Below are 18,809 nucleotides of genomic sequence, written 5' to 3' on the forward strand. Positions count from 1 at the left end.
CAGATATGAGGTACACAAACTCCTGTTCAGACCCAGAAATCCTGCCATTCTTTTCTTTGCATTTTGCCCTACAAATGGCTATTCTTTTGCTTCCTCTGTGCCTACAGAGGAAACTGCAGGAGAAACAAGAAGGAGCTGAAAATGTCAAAATCCAGTAAATAATGCACAGACATTTTAGATGGCTTTTGTTAGAAGGTTCTATGTGCTACCTTCTTAAAATGTTAGGGATTTCACATCACCTCCTATTACCATACATAATTAGTAAAAGGTTTCTGCTCTGTGGGATACTCCTTTTCAAAGGAAATTGAGTTTGTACATTGGAAATGAGGAATCTCACATTACAGTTTGAGAGTAATTTAAGTTAATGAACAACTATTGGTATTTCTATATGCAAAATTTATTGTCATGTAAAACAACAAAAATTTGGCTAGAGTTGATGAATCTAGTTTATTAAAAAAAATTATAAACACAGTCGATATTGGACCAAAAGTGGACTTTGGGCTTTCATTCCATAGTAGGTGCTACCTTTCAGTATAGGACTAGAAAAATTAAATAGAATTCAATGGGGTTACTCCCAGGCTCAGTGATTACAGGTGTGTTGTGATCCTGAAAAGTCAGGATTAAATTCAAGTCTTATAAGCGCAGATATGCTTAATTGTATCTTTGTGTATAATATCATAGTATTGCAGCTAAGCAGTTGCTACAGATACTGAATTGGGAAGGAACTAACACTGCATTCTACTATCATTATACAATTGTTTCTATTTGTAAAAAAACCGTAGAGAACGAGTGTTTGGGAGGATGACTTCTGATGAAATTGTGATTGTACCTTGGGTAAAATTTTCATTTAAGATGCACTTTAGGATGTCCTCTTTTTCAGTGTGAAGGATCCTGATATATTTGAATGTTACAAATGAACAGTTTTGGACTAATAGTGTTACATAATTAGTGCTATGTATTTCATGAATGTGTTGCACCTTTCAATAAATGTTTCTATTTTCCTAAGTTTGTCTGTATTTTTTTTTCTGTAATACAAGCCATACCAGCAGAATGTGTGTCTGCATTCACAAGAGATCTGTAATTCTGGATGCACTGAGTCTGCATTTAGCAGGGGGGCTGTTGCACGGTGCCAAGGGCAGCATCGAGGCCGACATGGAGAACAATGGTGGTGATTCTCCTCGTGATGAAAGGCACTTGTTACAAGCCTGAGTGGACTGCTCTGTGCCGGGAGAAGACAGTTCAAATACCTTGTGCTGTTCAGATGACAGCCGACACGAAAAGCACAGCTATCCATAAATATCCGAGAACAAAAATAAGATTATCTTCTGTTATGGTAAATAAGAGAGAAAAGACAGTCTATTTAGAAGACTGAAGACAAGCAGCTTCTCAAACTCATCTTCCATCTTCAGGCTCGGTGTAAACTCTTGTACTAGACAACCTCAAATCGAGCTTTTCACAGTATTTGGCCGTGAGTGAGAGGATGCTTAGCGTTTTACCCACCCCCCCGCCATTCCCCCGCACACTGCGGTGGTGCGGGGCCCAGCACCGTGCCGCAGCGAGATGCTGCGGGCCCCGTGCCGGGGCTGCTGCGCTGTGCGTGTCACGGCGGGGCGGCTGCTGGGCTGTGCCCGGTGAGTCCGCCAGACCGCTCCCGTTCTCCCGTTCTCCCGTTCGCCTCCCCGCTCCTGCCCGCCGCAGGAGCACCGGCCCCCGAATGGTGACACTCCGCACAGCCACCAACAGAGACAGCTCCCGCAGAACAGTCATGGTTCCCGTGCCTTCCCCTCCTTCCTTCCCTGGCAGGCAGGACAAGCCCCCCGCCTCCTCGGCACAACCAGCCCCGTTGTTCTCCCTGCCGCTGACGGACTTGCTGGGCCCATCACGCCCAGGCAACCCGAAGTGCTATTGCTTCAAGCAGACGAAAAGCCTCACGGTAGAACCGGCGGCTCGGCTCGGCTCGGCACGCCCGGGCCGGCGGCGCTGCCAAGCGGGAAATCCCGGGATCCCCGCGCCCTCCCGCCGCCGCCAGGGGGCGCCGCTGAGCCTGGCGCGGCGCGGCCGCTTCAAAGTGGGCGGCGGCGCGAGCGCGGCCGTTAATGGCGCCCGCCCGCGGGCGGCAGGGCGCTGTGCCGGGAGCGGCGCCGGGCTGCGCGGCGGGAAGCGCGGCCGCCGGCGGAGCGCCGCGTCGGGGGCGTAATGACAGCGGCAGCTCGCCCCGAGTGTGCTCTGTCTTGGGGCTTCTATAAACGAGCGAAGACGTCTCGAAAGAGCCCAGCGCTCTGGAGTGCGGTAGCCATTCTTCGGGGAGGGGGAAATAATGAGTGCAGGGGTCTGTGGAGTGCCACCCCCAGCCAGGCTCGCAGTGCGAGCGGAGCGGGCAGCCTGGGAGAAACCGGATCGTTTGGGTTGAAGGGCTGGAAGGAGTAGGAGCAAGGCTCGGGTTTTCCTTCCCGGAGCTGAAGTGATGTTGCCGTTGACTTTGTTTGAGCTGTTGGAAGAACCCATAGGTGCGTTAATGAGGTTGTCTTGCCACCCGCTGGATCAAGGGTTCCTAAACAGGTCAGGCTCTACATCATGTGTTTATTGCTTCTATAGTACTGGAACAGGGAGTGTCGGCAGGGCAGGCTGATAGAAGAAGATACCAGCTCTTTGAATTTTTTGCTGTGTTCTTGGAAATACTGTCACTTCTGCCCTGGAACATAATATTCCTGTTCTATAACAAGCATAAATGATGATTTATAAATAGATCCGTTTGTTTATATTGTTCCCCGTGTAGCCAAACAACTGTTTACATTGGGAAATGGATTGCTTCATTTCACATTAGCTTATCAGTGCTGGCCCAGGAGTGGCTAAGCTGAAGTTACATGTTCTTGGGCAGAGTGCTACTGGAGAGATTACATCAGTAGGTTAAACTTCTGGTGGCTGGCTTGTCTGCTTGTATGTGCTTCTCTCACAGGCATCAGAGGCTAGTGATTGAGGGGTTAAAAGAGTGTGTGGGGTTGTACTACAGTGCAGGGGAGATTTGTGCCTTTTAATGAAAATGGTTAGTTTATTCTTTAATGGGACTTTATAATGTGGGATAACTTAGATTATGTTTTCCTGGCAGTGAGGTATCAAGGTGTCCTGACATGATGCTTGTTAAATACCCAAGAGAAGCGAGATCAAATGAGAAGAGTAGTGATAGGAGGGAAAATAGTTCCTTTTGTTTAGGAGTGTCTTGAAAAAGACAGGATTTTCCCCATGACCATCTTTGCCCCCTGGGATGAAGTTTTATTTTTTTACTCCCCCCTTTCCCTGACCATTATGTCTCATTATCATTGTCCTCTTGTGCTCTCTGTGTATTACAAGGGGGAAAATAATTTGTGATTGAAATAATAGTACAATGATAGGTGTTTCAGTTTGATATAACTACTTTGAATAAGCCATCCTTTATGTAAAACAGGGTTGATTTCCCCTCATATCTAATTCACCATGATTCATATACTAGGAACTGCTAGATCAAATAATGTGTTGTCTGCAGTTATTGTAGATTTTTGCCCTTGAAGCACAGTTTTTAGAGTTAACACTTTTACACTATTAGAAGTAACACTTACAGACTGGCGAGTTTTTTTGCCTGATTCAGTGTTTCAAGGCAATAATTTGTAGGGGAAAAAAGACTACATAGTTGCAGAAGTTCTTTAATTTTAAGTGTGGGTTGTTTTTTTTTTTTTTTTTTCCCCCCCAATACCATATTCCAAGTACTTGTCAGATTTCACGTGGGGTTTTTTTATAACTTCTGACAACTTTTCTTTCAGTTAAGCCAAAGGACAAAGCTGCTGTCTTAAACATGAGTTTTGGCTGCAGTGTCATACAGTGGGTATGAATGGCTTCAGTGTATCTGCTGTATTTACAAGAATGCGCTCACAGCCTGGCAGAAAACTTGCATTTGCCCTCCCAGTGCTGATTCAGGACAAATAATGGCTCTGATCATCCTGCAGCCTGGTCGGCGAGCACAGACCTTTTCTCTCTCTTAGAGACCTGATGCAGCAGGGGAACTGGAACCTGTTATACTTATCACCATGTTTCCTGTGGATTAGTATCCATAGTTATGCAATTGAGTTAGTAGTCTGTGGATTAATTAGAAGACTTACTTTTCATTGTGTTCCTTTTTACATCTTGAGTTGCAAAAAGGAAATGGAAGACAATTACAAACTAACCCACCACTTCTTTTGAGTGGCATAGTGATTCTGCTGTGTCCAACCTAGGCTGTGGTCAGCTGTTCTTTTTATAAGGCACAATCCTTTTCTGTATCGCTTTGCGGAAACAAGCTCATAAAATTCATTTTGAAGGAGATCAGACAAAAAGATCATAATGATAATGTCTGTTTTTCACTTCTGATGGCTGGGAGGAAGGAGCAGTTGAAAATAGACTTGCACTTCTGTCTGCTTGCTGCAAAGTGATATGTTTTTTGTATTTCCTAATCAAGTGGAATCAGAAATGCTTACAGTTTTTCTGCATATGCAGTCAGCAAATGCTGGAGCCAGCAAAGATAGTCTAAAATGGATTTTCAAATAGCTTGGTTGTTTGCTGATGATGCCGCTTATGGTAATGGTAATACCATTAAGTGTCTTTTCTAAAAGGCTGAAGACAAAGAGGAACAGAGAAAGTGAATCACTGGTAAAAGTGGTAACTTTTTATTTACTGTGAAGACAGAATATCTTGCCAGATTGTTCTAGTCTTGGCACGACTGTTATTTCCTTATTATAGCCATATTTTCACCTTTTCATTCATAGAATATCAAGTGAGTGGTAGCTTGTTGCATTGAAACACCTTGCTGTTAACCTTCAGGTATCACTATGACAGTTGAATTCCACTTCATCCTCTTTATATTGATTGGAAATGACTTGTGATTGAAAAAATACACTAAAGCTTATTAAATACAAACATTTTCTTCTTCATGATGTCCAATGGATCGTCTAAAATACTTGAGAATGTGGATGGGTCTTGCAGGTTGTCTGGAAAATAAAGTTCTAACTTACCAGGTTCAGGTGTAATTTTTTCATTACTTACAAATGTTCAGCTTTATTTACACTGATCACTGCTTTGCTTGTGAACAACCAGATTCCATAGTTTTGGAGTCTTTATTCTTGATTTTCACTTGGAAATTTTACTGACAGTTCTGTTTCTGGAGTATTTGGGTTATTTCCTATAACAGTATGAATTACAAGTTATGAAAGCTATCACTATGATTCTTGGAGACAGTTTCAGCTGACCTGCCTTTGTCTCAACTCTACTCTCTACTAAATAGATCATATGCAGCATAAGAATTGTATACTGTTCTACACATCCAGTCCTTGCAGAGGACTCTCATATTTAGCCAGAAACATGAAATACGAGAAATATGAAAAGGAATTAGTAAAATATATTGAGGCAAAAATCCATTATTAGCCCTTGATAATCAGGTACACGATCAGCTTCTTCCTATGCTTGTTATTTCTGTCGTTGTTCACCAGTTGATTTGCTTCATGTTTGATCACTGATGAGGATCTGTGTGTGGGTTTTATAATCTCAGAGGTATTAATTTCCTTCTATATATACATTTTTATGTGTCTGTATATAGAACGTTCTATGCAATGTATGCATATAAATATACCTGTTTTACTTTTCATTTCTCCGATGGGGGCAGGTCTGACAGAAGCATCGGAAGTGGTTGCCTGCTGTCTTCCTGCACAATGTTTTCAGTCAGGGCTGTCTTCCTGCAGTGACCACACAGGATGCCTGTGGTGGTATGGGTGAGCAGAGTCTGTTCCTGAAATGCCCCCTCCCTGGGGTGATAGGAGGGGTCTTGCTGCATTCTGTAAAGCAGCTGTATTTTTCTGGGCCTGATGCTTCAGACAGCATTTGTCCTCTTAGGAGGAAAATGAATGTTTTTTAAGTCTGGGTTTCCTTCTATTACTGCAGTCTTCCCTTCATCTCTCTATTCCATATTAAGAAATACATCCATCCCGACAGAATGAGAGCAATGCTCTGCGACTTGTGTGGTCAGGCTCTGACCAGTGCAGCCTTGTAGCAGAAACTTCAAGTTCAAGACCAAACTATGTGCAGTCAGTACATATATATATATATATCTTTTTTTTTTTTAGAAAATAGATTGTGTGCAACTCTGTGACTGTCTGACTTTCATGTTTGCTTTTAATATCTAAACCTTTTGAACAATTCCAATTGCATTTGTGAGAGGTTGGTAGCTTATGTCCAATAAACCTGCACCTTTTCTGGCAGTAGGTAGCCTCGGCAGATGGAAAGATGCCTGCTGAAGGACAGATTGAAATCTGAACTCTTCCTGCAACTTTGACACACATTCTAGGAAACTGGGTTTTACTGCCCCAGTTGCTTACAAATCAACTTACACTGTGTTCCTATTTTTGACACTGTTTCAAATTATACTTTTCATTAATTTCTGAGTATTTTTGCAACAGTTTTGAATATGAAGAAGAGCAAGTGTTTAGTCTTTAGCCCCAAGTAGCTTTATAATATGGCAAAAAGTGTATGATGAGAAAGGAAAGATTAACTGGTTTTTAAAAACATTTTATTTTATTATTATTCTTCATACATACCCTGCTTATGTGAATTCCTGTTTTTTAAAATAATTATTTTAACTATTTTCTTTTATAAATTTTACTTTGTATTAGCAGCTCTTTAGACACCCAGAAACTTTCTTTGCCGTTGTATCATATAAAGATTGTTCCCCAAATGGAACAAGACTTAATAGGATGCAAACTGAAACAGTTCAGTCTTATTTCTGTATTTCTCCTCAGTGTTTGTTTTCTGTAAACAGACTCTGTGTGAACCTTTCAGTTAGCTGATCACTTTTGCATGCTGCTATCTGTTGAATACATCTTGTGGTCTTTGTTTGCCTTGTCATGATGACTTGATTAATGTTGTACCATCATCTTCCTTCATGAATAATGTATTTCCTGTCATGCAGTTGGAGCCTAGAGGAGAGGACACCTACACCTACTTTCTTAGATTAATTATGCATTACTTTTACCTTTGATGTGTACTGTCTATTCTTTAGTGGAAAAAATGCTGACCAAAAGAAACATATTGAGGGTGTATAAGGTATGTTAGATTTGTGGAAAGGCAGACCATATTTAAAACCAACCAAACCAGGTTCCCAACTTTTATTAGAGCTTCCTGCTTTTTTTTCCTTGTACTTCTGATATTTATTGACAACTTGTATTTTGAAAGGTTTGCTGGTGATGTCTCTTTACTTTAAAGTACCAGGTTTTGCTGGTGTCAGTTACTGTTTCCTGGTTGTGTGTGTGTCTAGCTTTCTAGCAAAGATGTGACAGTATTCATTAGGTCTCAGTGTTACTGAAAAGCTGTGAGAGGTAGGATAACTTCAGCCACAGCTGTAGGTGCATGTGCCAGCTCAAATGGGCTCTTGATGATTATTCCATCTTATTGTTTGGTCTCATTGATCCTCAGGACGACACTTGGAGCCTGCTGGACTCTGGCTTGCTCCAAACACTGAGCTGACCTCATAAGCTTTGCGCCTCAGGTAAAACAGAGCAGTTCGCTCTTCCTGTTAATCACTGAGAAGTGAAACTGATACAGGTTAAGCACAACATGATGGTGAACCTTGTAGCTGCTACAGGAGCTGAAGCCAGCTGCTTCCTAAGGGTGCAGTATGTAGCATCAGTAGTAAGCACTTAAAACCTTCAAAGTTTGTGGATGCTCATCCATTCATACTCACCTGCAGGATGTAAGTTTATCTCAAGGTTACAAGCTTGTTTGTTTTTCTTTACCATGTGATGTGACAGCCTTGGAGAAGGTTGTGCTGGAAGAATTGGTGCTGTGTGAAGCTTGCTCAAAGCAGTGCTGCTGACCCTGACACCTCTCCATGCTGTTGGTGGCTTTGCTCTGTGTGTTTGGTTGAGCCCCGTACTTTGGATCCTTGTGACTCTGAGGGAGCCATTCTCTGCAGTGTGAGTTCATCCTTCTCTGCACTGTAGTTTTTCACCCCGGCTGCTTGTTGAAGCAAACAGCTTGGCTCCATCAAACTGCTGCTGTCACTGGGCATCAGCTGTGGTGGTGTTCAGAAGATGCAGTGTCAAGTCACCTATCTCCTTTCTTGCATGATGGGATGTCCCACTGGAGCAGCAGCACTGGCCGTTTACTTTGCATGGATTTATGTCTGAAAATCCATTCTTAAAGGTTTTACCACTGACTTTTATTGAGGCTGGAACATGATAGTTCTTAGAGGTTTTACTGTCTTAACCCCTTTGCATCTGTAGAGTCAGTAGGAGTGTGATAGGCCATTTATCGGTCTTTTGTTCTCTTTTGTTCTAGCTTGTCATTGTCTTAAAAATAAAATCTCACTTCAGTGGGAGCAACAGGGTAGTTCTAATTTCAGTTCATGTTACATATTTAGGCAAAAATCAAGGCATGATGAATTCACAGACAACTCAAATCCAAAGAATGTGATATCTTTTTGGCAAACTGTCAGTGCTAAATATTTGAATCAGTCACTTCACATTTCCACTAGCTCCTTAGAAAGGTGAACTTCACAGATTTGAATGAAATATAATGTTTGACTGTGTTCCCTGTTTTTCAATTTAGACTACTGCTGTGAAACTTTCTTATAGTCACAGATTAATGTGTTTTCATGGGCTGCTCTTTTTTGGCAAGTTTACTGTTTTGCACTGTCTTTTCTAAAAGGTCTGCATGGGTTTTTTTGGGTATTTCTTTGGTTTGATTTTGCTTCCTGTCCTCTGTGATTCTACTGTATTGGACTTCAGACCAACACAGGCAAGTCCTTGTAACTGTTATTGATAGGAATAGTTGCTTTTGGATGGGATGATTCAACACAGCTGCCAGTATATGGAAGAGTCAAAACATTGTGCCTCTTCATTGTTCTAATAATAGTGATGTACCTTTTTGCTGGCTGGCAACACTGCTGTTAGTGGCAGCTTCAGAAGGGATTGCTGCAAGGGCAGTGAGGATCTCTGCTTTTTCCCTTTCGCCTTAGGATTTTTTCTTGTGCAGTTTCATTTCTCACTCCATGACCCTGAGCCCATCCTTTTCATTGAAATGACAGTGTATTTTCACTCTGCTGTCAACCGATTCTGATCTTGAACTGTGGAAGGGCAAAGATGGTGCTATTTTTGGAGGGGGAAAAAAAAACCACTAAAACCCCTGCAAAACAAAACCATTTTTTGTGCTGTGCTGGACAGGATGTTACTAAAACTATAACCTGGAGAGTTGCAGGGTAAAACAATATGTGCACATAAGGATGTCCTATCAAAATCATCTCAACTAATGTGAAAATCCATTTGTTTTCTTAATACCAAGAGGGTTTCCGTGTGATCGCCTTAATGTGGGACTTACTCAGCCCTACTGGTTATGAAGAATTCGAGCTTTACAGGAAAGAGAGGAAATAATTCTCTTTAAAAAAATAATATTTAGAGTCAAAGGAACTTAATATGCTTAAATGAAAGTCAGTATGTGTCCAAGCTGTTGGAAATGGCTGAAAGGCTGCAGAAGGTTAGTATCTGTCCAAAAAAATAATCTTTACAGTCAAAGGAACTTAATACAAGCATGCTTAAATGAAAGTCAGTATGTGTCCAAGCTGTTGGAAATGGCTGAAAGGCTGCAGAAGGTTAGTATCTGTCCACTAGCAGTTAGGTCTTCCTAGAAATGTGTAGGAAATGCTCTTTCTGGGAGCTGTAGACCTAAGTTTAGGTATTTCATATTAGCTAAAGTCTTTGTGTTTGCTGTCCAGCTGTTTCAGTGCTTGACTAGGAGAAAACTGGAGGCTCCTCAATGAGAATGTTCCCAGGTATTCATCAGGCTTTGATTCTTTTTCATTCAGTGAAAATCTGTAGAACTCCAATACCTGAAAACAGTAAATGCTGTAAAAAGAAAGTAAAGAATAATTTTCAAGACGTGTGTTCCTTTTTTATACAGACACTTAATTTTTGAATATGTGCATCAGGTAAAGCACATCATGCTTTAATGCATTTATTGAATGCTCAAAAGGGCTTTGTAACAGAACCTTCTGTGATTTGCATCATTATGTTCTTCAGGAGTCTAAGTGCCAAATTGACTTTAATTGAGGTAGCTCCCAACATTTAAAACTATTACATACCTACAGTGTTGGAAAGTCTGCAGGGATCAGAAAAGATTCCCTCATTTAGCAGAGATATTTTTTTCCTGAATATACTGGAAATACTTTCATATTGCTTTAAAACAAGTTACTTTTCATAATAATACAAAAAGCCTTCTCCAGTTTCTTCTCCATATTCTTTGTCGTATTCAGCAGCCATTCAGTACGTGGAAATAAGGAGATGAGGATATTTTGAAATACAAATACTTTGCATAAATTATTTCCAAAAATATTTGGTGGATTTGAATGTTGACATTTTCTTTGGATGTTAACAGTTACGGAGTATAATGAAACTTTCAAAGAAAAAAAGATATGAATTCCTCAGAAAACAATTATGTAAACACAGTGATTTTCCTCTCAATGCAGTGTGCTTTTGTAGATATCATCTATTCCAGGAAAGTACCACAAATGCAAAGTATGCAGATGCAAAGAGTGGCTTTGGGGCAGTCTGTCCCAAAATGACCAGATGTTGGCCACCTGATGGTACAGCTTAAACTGTATGAACTTTTAATGTGTGAAGGCTTAATGTGCCTGCCAGTGAACGAGCAGTGCTGTATGATGGGAAAGATGTGAGTTATTCCAGAATCCTCTCAGAGGGTTGTCTGGTTTTAGCCATGAAGACAGCCAGATTGAGAGGGCCTTTGTCTGCTCTGGTGTTATGAATTGCAGCATTGCATGTCTTATCATAAATGAGCATGCAGGGAAGTGGCTGTGTGCTCTGTATGTGGAACTGTATTTTCCTTCATGATAATTCCTATTTGGATCTTTTCCCTCTTTTCACACACTGTACCAGTTTTCTCCTGTGTGTGTTAGGAGGGGGGATGTTGGTTAGTTGACTTAGTTTTGAGACTCCATGGGAAACTTGGGGCAGAAAACTGAAGATAATTTGCATATGTAATTCCCTTTTCCATCCAAGAACCATAGTCCTTTCTTAGCTGACAAGAGTGCCTTTGGGAAATGTCTGATATGGCACAAGATCTAGAAGAGTACTGACAGTCACCTTGAAACAACTCTCATCCAACAGGCATATGGAAATTATCCCCAAAAGTTCCAGGGTCACAGGGAGTATATGCTTTGGGATAATGCTGTTATATCAATTTCTTCTTGTCTCCTGTTTTGCCTTTATTTTGGCTGTGCAGCTCACTGCCAGTCGCAGTGATGGAGCCATTGCCAAGTCAGTCCATCTGGCTTAGCCTATGCAAAATGCAGCTGTACCTCAGTTTACATCTGTGCCTCTTCCTGTGCCGTGGGGCCACTTTGTAGCCTGGAAGGAGCTGCCTGGTGTGTTTCTCTACACCCAGTACATCTCCTGTGTGGTCAATTTTCAAGAGGGAAGCAATGCGAATCTACAGTCTTCAAAAGGAAAGAGTATTTCCCTTTATTTCTTTTTCTTTCATTCAAATACCTTGTGTTTCAATGTATTTGTGATTACAGGCAACTTCTTTGGTCCATTTGTGATTGACTGAAAAAATGAGGTCAGGTTAAGTCTGTGTTGATTTCTAGGTCAGACTGAACCTTAGAACCTTTTTCAGTTTAATTTCTCTCTAGTACTTGTAAATGAACAATAACTTTAAAAATATTTGCTAATGAGGGAATTAAAAATGGGTTTATTTTCTCATACAATTGAGAAAGTTGCAGAATTTAAACTGCTTTTACACCTCACTCAGATCCCCATTATAGTCAAATTATTTTAATATTTTTCCCTAGGAAATTAGACTAGCCATGTGGAAAAAGCATTTTTTTTTAAAATATTTTTAGAAATGGTGTGATATGCCTACCTCTACCTTTTTATAGGAAAACATACAATATTTAGTCAACATTACTACATTTGGGGATCTTCTGGAAGGCTTAGAAAAGCTTGTGTGGTAAAAGAAATATGTAATTGTGATTTCATTATTTTAACCATAGGTTTTGATTGTTTTTTCTTCACTGGAAAGAAAAAGAAATACAGGGAAGACATTTTCCATTCCAGGTTTTTAATAAGCCAGTGTGTATGTGGTGGCGAATTGTCTTCTCACAAAGACTCAGTTCTGTGTGCTTTTCTATTATATATATTATAATAAACCTCATAGTTAAATACAACCATCTCTTAAAAAAATAATCTAAAATGACAGAGCTTCTTTAGAAGTGCATCCAAGAGTTAGTAGAGTAGTAATAGCAGTCAAGTTCAAAGCAAAGCTAGCAATTAAATCTTCTGGCCTATCATGCTAGAAATGTCTTAAATTTCCCTGTTTTCAGCATACAGTATCTGCTGTATTAGTATGAATGGATCTATTAAAATGCCTTTTATCACTGTGCTTTGAGCTTTTCTGTCTTCATGAAATCATGTAGCTGCTTTCTCTAAAAAGCCTTTAAAGAGCTTCCCACATCTGATCTGATGAAAAGCACCTCACTGTTGGGAACCAGCCAGTCAAATAGCTGTTCAGCTGTGCTAACCTGAATATTGCTTGCCAAGAGAAAATGGTGTGGGATATGTAAACCAGAGGGAGGGAGGGGAGGGACTGTGGCAGGTGGGTAGCTTCCTACTCTGCTTCAGGGAATCCATGGGAATTTCACCTCCTGGCTTGAGCAACAGCATACCTAAGCTGGCACTGTGCAGCAAGGAGCTTTACCCAGAGTTCATAAGGGCTTCTCTCTACTCTATGCTATACGCTTAAATTTTGCTTAAGTTTCCAGGATGTAGCTCTGTGTTTCCTTGGCACAGAGCTTCAATTTTTTTTGGGCCGTTCTTGCACAGCAGAATTTCTCTTTGAAAAATATGTTGTGTCCCTGGCTGCTGTGGGAGCTGGTGCTGCTGAGGGATCTCATCTTTCCCTCCCTTCCCCCTGTGACTAGGGCTGACAGTGTAGGACTGTATGAAATGCTGTCTCCTGACAGAGCTAAGGAGGGTGCTGAGGATATGTTTTGCATAATCACAAGTTGTCACCGCTGTAAGTAAAGTGAGAATTCAAAGCTGCAATTCCTTCTTGTGCATATAACCTGTCAAACCTCATCCTCTTTCCTGTGTGCCCTTTAGCGTTTGTCCTTGGACCCTGTGGCTGCCAGGCTGTGAGCTGCATCATAAGCTCTGACAGGATGAAGTGCAGAGAGATGAGTTCATGGCCGTTTGTGCCTCCTGGCTACTCTTGGCTGACACAAAAAAAAAACCCAACAGATGACCCATGGGCTGTCACACAAATATAGAGTAGATCCCACAACCTTTCTTTCTGCATCTGCCACTGGTCCTGTGCTGGGGCTGACACAGGTTTTTTAATTCTTCTGCCTGTCAGCTTGTGGCTCTGTACAATACAGTTTGCTTGTTGAGAAACCATTACAGCACATCAGCAAAAGCCTGTCAGGTGAATGGAGCAGCAGCCAGCTGTAAAAATATAAACAAGTAGATAGGTGTCTGTGGGAAATAAACTGAGAATCACAATGTTCCAGGACTTGGCCTAGGCAAGATGCCATTTAACATTTTCATTTCTAAGACAGACACTTTAAAAAAAAAGAAAAAGCATTCAATTACGCTGTTTACCAGAATGTAATAATAAGTAAGTAGCTGCAAAGAATGATTTATTTCTTTTTGATGAGTAAAACCAAAGGTATGTATACAGGATGTAGCTGTTCAGATTTCTTGGTGAAAAGTTTTCCAGACATGAAGCATGAGGGACTGCATCGTGGAGAACAGCAGCTCTGCAAAAGTGTAGGGATCCAGCTGGATACAGGACTTAAGGTATCAGTGTGCTGCTATAGGAAGGGAAGATAGGACTAATTTAATCCTTGGTTGATGTGATTTATAAAATAAGCATTTTTTTCCTGGCATGACAGAGGTGTTACTAATGACAATAATGCTCAAATTCTGTATCTGATCCTAGTTTTTACATCTTTAAAAGGTCTTTTGAAAACCTTCAGGTGGATAGAAAGAACCATAATAATTATTAGTGGTGAAAAAATTCCTGGAAGTGATATAATATGGAAAGGGTGGAGTGTGAGCAACTGCTTTTTTTCCACCTGCATTTTTATTTGTAGTTACTGGATTCCTGTCCAGATAATTTTAAAAAAGACTTCATGTCATCCAAAGATAAATGCTAAAAAATGTTGAACGGATTGATTAGTCAGGTCATTTTTTGTGAGATAAATTGCTTAGTTGCTGATGCAGGATAAAACATTAGTAAAAAATGATCAAGAAAAAGGCTAAGAAGACTGAGAAAGTTATTAAAATTATGGGAAAAGCATTTGAGGGGCAGTTCACATGAATTAAATAATGAGTTCAAATAGCCCAGCAGCATGTGCAGGAGATGACCATTGCTTGTGTCCTTTCAGAAATTCTTGAAGTTGGATTCATTTGGTTGAAGCCTGAGAAAAGGAGGAAGATCTTTCAGGATGAAAGGATACCATTCTATAAACAAGGACAACCATTTTATCTGTCTAAGGGATCACAAAAAAGACTGCATTTTATGTACATTGTATGCATGTTCTTTCTACAGGATTTAGATGTACAGCTTCTTGTTGAATATAATGATCAGGCTGCAGGCTGGGGGACTGGCAGGATGCTGGCTATTTAAGAAGAGCCTCTTGGGAAAGTCTTGGGAAGGGAGATAATTGGTTTGTCCATCTGTATAGAGCTTAAACTAATAGCTGGATAACTCCAAGGAAATGTCAGAGAGAAGGGTTGAAATTTTTAGTTTGGATAAGGGGAGAGAGGGAGACTTGGAGTAGGAGGTAAATCTGTGAGGTCCTTCTGTAGAGAGGGTTTTTGTGGTTGGAAGAGATTGCCCAGGAGCAAACAGGAGGAGTGACAAACACTGCTGATAAAGAACTATTTGTTTCCTTGGGATGCCTCCCTCCTTTGCAAGATAGAAGTGGGAGAGAGGGCTCCAGGAAGGCAGCGCTGGGAGAGCGGTTAGTGAAGTGCTGAGCAAGGTCTGGGCAAGGGCAAGGTTTTAAGAGGAAGAAAGAGATTAGGAGATGCAGAAGTCAGATGAAGCTGTTGCAGTGACTGAGTGTTGGCCCAGGACAAGTTGTGTGCTAAAGAGAGCTGGCAGAAGAGATGAAAAGCATCTGTGGTAGAGCTCTAGGAAATGAGTTTGAAAGCAACTTAAGCACTAACCATACCCTGACTGTACAAGAGACTGAACACCTTAGCTGCCTTGACAAGAAAGTGTGTTGTACTCAATTCTTTCCTTTTAAAATTTATTTTTCTCCTCCCATTTAGAGTCTGATAAACATAACTAGAAACACTGTCTGAAGAGCTACATGGAAAGGTGAACAGCTGTAGCTCTTCAAACCAGTAAATTGCCCTTCCTGCCACCAGAGAAAGTGGTGAATCTCTGGATGTTTCCAGCCCAAGGCAGGTTGTGTGCCTAGGCAGTATTTGTTATCCATGTAAAAGCTACTTATCTTGCTGTCAGGGTACTCGGAAAATGTGTAATAATTTGTGGTGTTCAGGTTAACAATCTAATACATCCCATGGACCTTCTGACCCCAAGGTACAGGAAATAATTTTCTTATTTTACAAGTAGATAGACCATAATGAAAATAAATTTTTATTTTCCTCCTGAAATGTCAAGATAATTTAGGAAGAGGGCAATAACATTTTTTTGTCAGTTTTCTTAGTTTTCTAGCAAGATTTGTTTTAAAGAAGTAGGAGAGGAAGGTTGAAGTGCAGAGGATGTGGAAGAAGTGCGGGGGGAACCTTGTTTTGGTGGCAGAGCTGTTGGCTGAATAACTGATCAGTAGCCTAGAATTTTGGAGTACATGTATCTGAGCTTTTTTTGAGCATTGGTTGCCTGAGTAACAGTAATTACTGTTTGTTTTTTCTAGAAGTATGGTAGATATTTTTCCCATATCACATCTCTCTCTAAATGGAAATCAGTGGAGGATGAGAATGTAAAAATACTTATTTTTAGGAATTTCAAATATTAAGGCATACTTCAATAATTACAAATATTTTTAAGTAGCATGATGTTAAAAACTTAAGATGAATAAGGAAGATGAGAATTTTCTGTGTTTGGCTATAAACTTATTCCAAGCTTTTTTATATTTGATAGCAAAAGACAGGTTTTATGTTTAAAATCTACATACTCAGCTTGAGTAAATAAGTTTTGAGTATTTGTTGGAAAGAAACTCAGCTGATAGTTTATTTCTGAGAAAAAAACACTAGTGGATAGATCTGAAAAATGGGAAATAGCTTGCAGTGAAAGTAGGACTCCTGCCAGTTGCTGTTTTCTGAATTCATAGAATCATACAATTGTTTAGTTGAAAAAGACCTAAGATCATCAAGTCCAGCTGTTAACCCAGCACTGCCAAGTCCACCACAAAATTTTGTCTAAGACTGTGCTATCACACAATTTTAAAAGCTGCTTGGCAAAATGGAACCCTCAGTTCTTGTTTTATATGGTCAGTGAAAATAAAGTGTAACCCTTATCTTTTGTCTTTCAGGCTTGTCTGACACTATCAGAATTGTAGACTGGTTGGTGCTTTCTCATGGGATCCCTGTGACTGACAACGGAGAGATTGTTGTGGTAGGTGTTTGCCTTGACCATCTTGATAACACTTGGCTGGGGCACAGGCAGATGCAATTTTCAGTGCAGCTTTCATAGGACTATTATGACAACAGAAGCCATGGGAGGTGAAAAATACGCCTCAGAAATGAGTTTTACAGTCTTTGGAATTGCTCTTGTGGTTCCCCATAAAAGTGGAAGCCGCATAGCCTGGGGTAGTATAAGAGGAGGGAATTTGTCAAAGTTTGCTTTTAATTATGGGGCTCTACCATGAAAAGGGTTGGTTCATTTACCAAAGAAATGTAGTCTCTAATTCTAATCTGCATTCTAATTAGCTTCCTAGCAAAATCCAAGTCACAGAGACTTGTTTGACAGTAATCCTCAAAGCACAGTTTAATGGTACCACCGAAAATGGACTCACTAGGTTTTCATTTTTAAATCTCTACATAGCATATATATGTGTGTATGTATATACACATGTATAAAAATATATCTATCTTCATCTCTATAACAGAGCCTGTTGTGCTTTCATATATGTTTTTTTTTATTTAATAGTTCCATTTCCTGTGTATTCCATATGTCCCACACACTTAATACCACAAATAAGGGAGAGAGATAAAGTGATTTCCTTTTTGAGATACAGAATTGTAGCTATGTACTCGATAGCAAAGTTTTTTTTTATTTAATAGTTCCATTTCCTGTGTATTCCATATGTCCCACACACTTCATACCACAAATAAGGGAGAGAGATAATAAAGTGATTTCCTTTTTGAGATACAGAATTGTAGCTATGTACTCGATAGCAAATTATTGGTATAATTGGTAAATGTATCTCCAGTCAAACAAAAAACATAGCACATATTTAGCTTCAGATCTTTTAGAAGGTAGCAGAACTTGTGTTTAAATAATGAAAACCTGTTTCTCTGTGGTTTGGAAAAGGTCATCCTGAGAATATCACTACAGCTGCAAGATCTGCATTATGCTTCCTCTAATATATGGCTATATGCAGAACTAATGGCATTTTTAGATTTTTTATTTGCTTGAGCTTGTGACTTGCTGTTGGTAGCTTTCCATTTTTCAAGTAATGCTGCTTTTGCACACATTCATTTTCTGGAAATAGTACTAAAAAGTTGTACTTGTGGACTAGCAAATTGTACAATATTTTTCCCTCCTTTTCTTTGAAACTCATTTTCTTAGCTTAGTTCTCAAAGTGTAATGTTGTTCTTACTTGATTGCTTTTGACTACAGGAAGAACCTATTGTGAAAATATAATCATACCCTCATTGGCTTATATTTAAGTATTGAAGGTTTAATGTAACAGTCTGTATGCTCTGCTTGAGTAACATATCTTAATATAAAGAAATATTTCTTAGTTCTATAACTAGTTTAAATGTTTTTTTTCTGCTCCATTTTTTAGTACTAAGTGTATTTCTTAGTTCTATAACTAGTTTAAATATTTTTCATCTGTTTTTTTTCTGCTCCATTTTTTAGTACTAAGTGGAAAGGTCTGTATTTCCATGTCTTTTATAAGCAGAAAATCTAAATGGGAGGGGGGAAGAAGAGAGATAACATTTATTTTGAAACCAGGATGTCTGCTACTGTCTTTCATATCCCTTGCTTAAAAAAAAGTTGATTTTTTTGGTCCCTCACAGTGCTATAGTTAATTACTTCTATAAACTTTCAGTTTACAAGTAATCAGCATTTTCCTTACTTTTAGAAAACTGTGCTAGAAACATATCATTGATTCCTGATACTTAGAAATAGGAAGAAAATCCTCATAAGAAGTGAGAAATGGCAAGTTTATGCATGTCTGTCCTTGGGGTCAATGATTTCTTGAAATAGTTCCTCTCCCACTTAGTGATGTGCTTTACCCTGCATCATGGGTATTCAGGGAGTGACCACAGCTCTTGATCTTGTGGGAAGCTACATGAGCCAAGGTCCCTCAGCCTCTCTCTCTCCCTTCCTTCACCATTCAGTGGTGAATGAACCCGTTCATCACTGTGTTCTTTCATCAGTGCAGCTTGTTCTGTTCTCACCTTGCTTTTATTTAGTTTTCTGCTGAGGTGTCTCTAAAGATCCTCAAACTTCTCCAGGCACCATATCCCATTTTCTGAAACATGAGAGAAAAAACATGAGTAACGTACTCTCAGGAGCTGTGTCCATTGTCTTGGAAAAGCATG

General features: G+C 40.0%; 1 protein-coding gene across 2 annotated transcripts in view; it reads left to right on the top strand.

Annotated features, from left to right (window-relative positions):
- The first annotated feature begins 2,325 nt into the window (after positions 1 to 2,325).
- The window catches only part of RNF144A (ring finger protein 144A), a 63,050-nt gene continuing 46,566 nt past the window's right edge, over positions 2,326 to 18,809 (top strand). Inside the window, exons 1-2 of one of the 2 annotated variants that reach the window (XM_039715570.1) lie at positions 2,326 to 2,559; positions 16,568 to 16,650. The gene's annotated coding sequence lies outside the window, so the exon portion shown is untranslated. Of the gene's footprint in view, positions 2,560 to 7,077; positions 7,099 to 16,567; positions 16,651 to 18,809 lie in introns of those variants that run through there. The other variant, XM_039715571.1, reaches the window with a different exon arrangement.

Source organism: Passer montanus, unplaced genomic scaffold, assembly GCF_014805655.1.
Source record: "Passer montanus isolate IOZ18808 unplaced genomic scaffold, ASM1480565v1 scaffold34, whole genome shotgun sequence".
NCBI classification, from domain to species: domain Eukaryota; kingdom Metazoa; phylum Chordata; class Aves; order Passeriformes; family Passeridae; genus Passer; species Passer montanus.